Source organism: Sinocyclocheilus anshuiensis, unplaced genomic scaffold (assembly GCF_001515605.1).
Source record: "Sinocyclocheilus anshuiensis isolate Anshui unplaced genomic scaffold, SAMN03320099.WGS_v1.1 scaffold205, whole genome shotgun sequence".
Taxonomy (NCBI): Eukaryota; Metazoa; Chordata; class Actinopteri; order Cypriniformes; family Cyprinidae; genus Sinocyclocheilus; species Sinocyclocheilus anshuiensis.
In genome coordinates, this window is record NW_015536497.1 from 1,716,045 (window position 1) to 1,721,513 (window position 5,469).

The 5,469-nt window shown below is 35.4% G+C and overlaps 1 protein-coding gene across 3 annotated transcripts in view; it reads right to left on the minus strand.

Annotated features, from left to right (window-relative positions):
- Nucleotides 1-5,469, minus strand: part of LOC107687778 (dihydropyrimidinase-related protein 2-like) — a 46,420-nt gene that overhangs the window by 39,285 nt on the left and 1,666 nt on the right. Inside the window, exon 1 of one of the 3 annotated variants that reach the window (XR_001634167.1) lies at nucleotides 2,734-3,000. The exons of the other annotated variants lie outside the window; for them this stretch is intronic. The gene's annotated coding sequence lies outside the window, so the exon portion shown is untranslated. Of the gene's footprint in view, nucleotides 1-2,733; nucleotides 3,001-5,469 lie in introns of those variants that run through there. 3 annotated transcript variants of the gene reach the window in all.

The following is a 5,469-nucleotide window of genomic DNA, read 5'->3' on the forward strand; positions in this document are numbered from 1 at the left end:
TATTATCTATCAACTATCATCTATTAAGTAAATAAATTAATACTGTAAAAAAATTACTTACATTAAATTATTAACTAAATACAAATAATGGTTTATCTTAAATATTTATTAATTCATTTATTTAAAAGGATATTTTATTTTAATAAATATTTCCTTTACTAAAGTTATTTAATTTAAGTACTACAAAAAGATGGAAAATATTTAAAATAAAACTTTCTTCTTCCTATAGTAATTAAATAAATAAATATTTAGTAAATAAATTAATACTGTAAATGCATACATGTCACACATATACTTACATATTATTAACATATTTGTTTACAAAATAAAACGCATCATTTTATTTTAATGAATAAATATTCATTTGTTTATTCACTAAAATTGATCATTTTAATAAATATTTCTGCAAACATTTGCTTTACTTAAGTAATTATTTATTTAATTACTACAGAAAATGATAAATATTTAAAAATATTTTATTTATATTTCTGTAGTAATTAAATAATTGAGTAAAGTGAAAATAAATAAATATTAAAACAATCTTCTTTATTTAAAATAAATTTAAATAAAAAAATAAATACAAAAAAATATTAAATATAAATATGAAATAAAATCAATAAAAATCAAAATAACATTTGTTTACTTTAAATTTATTTATATACTCAAATTTATTTTTGATCTTTTACAGTAGGTCTGATGCTGAAAAGTATAGAAACTGCAAACAAGAATGTAACAAAACTAATAAATGGTGACATAACAATGCCAGTAAGTGATTAACATGAAAATAAGTGAATTTGACTATGCAGTAAATTAATTTATGAACATAAAAATTCTTCTCTGATATCTGACCTCATAAGTACAGCTGAAAGTGACCAGGCAGGTGGTGAATTAAAGCTAACATTCATCTTTAATGAGGCTCAAGAAGGTGTAACCCTCCTCCGCCTGTCTGCGCAGCTGACCAATGCAGCTGGTCCACCCCGACCCACCCATTAACCATTCCAGCAACCCTCCAGCAAACCAGCCATGCTGCCATATGCTTGTGTGTCAACTATGTGTGCATCCAAACCACGCCTGGGTCTATTTATGCAGGAGACAAAATCACAGGAAATACAGATCTAAGATGGACAGTCCGTCGTTTGCATGGCCAATTGCTCTTAAATATCCGCTCTACGACTTGCAATAGAACAATTCACCCAACTGTGCTGAAGCATTAAAGGAGGACAATATTTATGCATGAGGTATTTGGGTCACAGTGTGCTTGGGAGGTCCACGGCGAACAATTTCGGGTCGAGACGGCACATGAATTCCACTACAGTACAAGGGGTGATGACAGACGGGGCCAAGCTGTGACAACAAGTAAAAATCGACCGAGCGACCTCTGCACTAGGGAGGCATTTGATGTCAATCGACAGATCTGTTTGGAAGTGTGAATTCCATTCCCATTACTTTCCCAAACGTTGATGTGCCATAGACGCAACACTAAAAGATAGCCACTGTAATAGGGGTGTGGCACAGACAGCTTTAGACAACTCTACAAGCATTTCTCTCTATGCACACTTCAGATAGCTCATCGTTCTTGACTATTTTTCCTTCTTTCCAACTGAATGTATTCTTAGCTGCACATTTCAGTCTTTTTCTGCATGCGATCCTGCACGTGCTACTCTCAGACTGGCTTTTCTCCAACCTCTTAGATCTTACTAAGAGCTGGATGCGGTTTCCTTAACATGCTGGATGGAAACCACAACCCACCTACTTCTCATTCAACCTTGCTTAGGGAATCTAAAAGGGTGTCCTAAAGCTCTCCCCCAAACCTCAGCCGAAAGGGCTTCCTTTGAAAAGAAACAAAGGCACACCCGCCACCAGCCGAGCCGAGTGGGAGCTGCATTCGACCGTCTCCGAACAGCTATTTCCAGCATGTTTTACTATAAAACAGATCAAATTAGGTGCATTGTGATGTCATATAAATATGTTATAATCAGATGGGTGGGGAAGGATGATAATGTCTATTCTTTTGTGACTCTACAGACAACTATTTCAAAACATGGCTTTACCAAATGCAAAAATACATAGATGTGGGCCATGCAGATTTGATCAATTAAACCCACTGCCTCGAGGAAGGAAATTTGCTCATTTTCCCCCCAGGTTTGCCATGCGTTTTTCCATTATCCTGTACCGCTCCCTCAAACACGATGTGTTCGCGTCAGTCACATTGGTCAAATACAGACAGCCGGTTTCTCACAACTGCTTGTTTTAGTGCAATTATTCAATAAACTTTGGAATGCTGTGGTTTATTCGCTACACATTGTAACAAGCCGTGTAGGAACGCTTTACGCGAGCGACGCGACGCGACCAGAACGCGGGTTAGCGGCATAAGCAGCTTCATTAATGATAAAGGGAGCGTTCAGGTTTTGTTGCGTCGCGTTCATAGATGGGGTGTGAATCTCATAACAGTCCTAGAACGCAATGCCGTGCTGCAGTACTGCTTCAAGACATAAATTAAAGACTTTGGCAGCTTAATTTCGCTAAAACATCACACGTTTACCGGCTCCAAGCACCTGAGCAACGTAATGTAACGTAGCTACGCGGAGCAGGGGATCAGCGAGCGTTGCGTTTAGTTCGGATCAGCGTTCATGAGCATTGCAAATCAAATAAATTTATTCTCACACTATTTTAAATAGTACTAAACATGCTTTACTCTTAGCAAATAATTATAGAAGATATTCCATAACTCACGGTTATGCGGGGAATATTCTTCTTGCCCTGATAGCCAGACATCTTCTTTATGCTCTATTCCCTCTGATGAACCGCTATCACTGTGATGCAACGATCTGTTTGGGAGGGGAAATGGCTTGGTTTAGGACAATTTGTGTAGTCCTTTAGGAATTAAGAGGCGAACGGAGGAGGTAAAAGCGCTAGAAATGTAAAAGACAAAGGACCTGTGCCCAATATCTCCTCTCCACTGATGCACCCAATCCACCCAGCCCGTCTGAGACAAAACGAGAGATTTTCATAGCGGAGTGTAGCGCGCATGCGCACAACCCCGCCCTGGATAGCCTGCAGCTCCTCCTCTGAGTCCAGAGAGGGTGACCAGTGTTTCAACCAATGGTTGTAATGGCACACTGATCAGCGTTTGCATGATCTGATCGAAACTGCCGAAAACTGCAATGATTAATAAACAATTTGTATGCAAACAATTATGCAGATTGATGACATGTTATTACACACACATATGAAAAAATTAAATATATATGAAAAAAAATTAAAAGGCAGACATTTCTTGGCAAATGTAGTTGTAAAGCAACTTTGTTTTATTATTAATTGTTCATAATATATTATGTATAAATATTAACATTTCTTTAATAAACATTTGATCAGTTTTGATCTGATCTTGAAAAAAATTAATTCATTAATTAATTTTAAAAAAATTATATATATATATATATATATATATATATATATATAAAAAAATATAGAAGGAGAATAACGTGGAAAATAAATTTAATAAAGACGCCTCAGGCTGTTCACCTTGGCAGCCTGAAAACAAGAGTTGCTGTAAATAAGAGCAGTGCGTTCAAGGGTCCGGGGCAAATTTAAAGTAGGCTACTCTTCTCGTGAAAACCAATAGTTCAACCTGATTTGTTTTTTTCCCCCCACTGACTCTATAGCGGACATTACCGCAGACGCGTCAAAATACACCAAAGATATCGACACTGCAGACTTTCGGTTCAAACAAAACGAAACCAAATGGCGCTCAAAGGCGAAAACAGGACGTGAGGTTTTGCACGGTCCCTAACCTCAACGCTGCAGCAGTCCCGTTTGACAATCAGCTGATGAGAGCTCCCCTCCCCCAAAACAAATCAAGCAACAACAAAAAATAATAATACACCACCTTTTAGAAGCAGAAATGTCTATTTAATTTTAAAAAAATTATATATATATATATATATATATATATATATATATAAACAAAAATTTTATGCAAAGGCTTGTTTTATTCAAATAAAGTAACCCTAAGAAAACCTCTTGATATTCATGATGCAAGCATTTTTGTCAAATAATTTTTACTTTGAATATTATGTTTGAAAATAAATGGTTCGACAAGTTTTGCAAATAAATGTGACTTAACTGTGTGTCTACAAAGATGTTCAAATGATCTTTATATATCACTACTAACATAAAAAAGACACTCAAGGCACTATTTGGTGTTTCTTAGATTGTCATTGAGTAACAAAACAATATATGTTTGCAAAATTTTTAGCTCTAGCATTTCAGAAGAGTATGTAATACCACAATTAATGCCTTCTTAAAGTTAATCTTTGCCCCAAATCTTAGTTTATATCATACGCAAACACTACAACTCAATATCCAGGTCCTTCTGGCTGCTTTGGTCTCAATGCAGTAGACCTAAACATGCTATTGATTGCTGCAGTCAGTAAGGCCACTTAGTGAAGAAAAAAAAGCATAAGAGTGGCTTTAAATCACACTTGCCAAACATAGAACAATTTCCTTTTTGGTAGACTGAGTGACAGAGTGTTTTATTGACTGTATCATGTTACCATGTATAAAAGCCCTGTCATATCAACTGACTAACAACATTCAGTGAAATGGCTATAATTTTCTCTTCTATAACTTATGTGAAAAAGGAGAGTAATTCTGAATATAATTCTGAGCTGAGGTAATTAACTCTTATGAGCCTTTTAACAGGTCCCAGGTTATTGCTCTTAAAGCCCTAGTAGGGCATACTTCAATCATAGCTCAGCATCACTGTCTCTGTAGCTATGGTTACCGCATCCAGATACCAAGGCCCACACATACAGCCTTTTGAATTATTGGGCTCTTAGGAACAAGAACTGGACTGTGAAAAAAACATATTAGATATTTTAATCAGCTTCATTTCGTACAGTTTGTACATTTTCAAATTATCTGTTGCTAGAAGGGCTGAGCTTATTTCTAAATTCATTTCGCAAGGTATAATGACAAGAAGGTTTATGTATCCTTGACCCCTTTTTTCTGTGAGAACAGCAAATATTCAAGCCTTAAAATAATTAATGATTTTATTCAACCGCAACAACCTTAAAAATAAATACGAAATACGACAAATAGCACAGTCAGTTGGTAATTATCACAAAATAAACCCAGATAGGGTGATCAGAATTTGCATCATCCTGAGTGGGGGTATTTTATGATTAATGATCATCACTGGACATTATTTCATATATTTCTGCTTACTAAATAAATGGACAGTGAGTTGAAATTATTTTGTCATATGAGAATAAAGAGAGTGCAGAGAGATACGACTATGAAACTAACAGTTTAGGAGATTGATTGCTGGGGAAAAAGTCAAATATAAAGTTTAGAGGCTATACATAAATATTTGACAACAGAACTCTGACTGACCAATCAGAATCAAGCATTCTGCAAATTATTAGCTGTGTAATATGGACTGCAAATTAGTAGAACAAAAAAAAA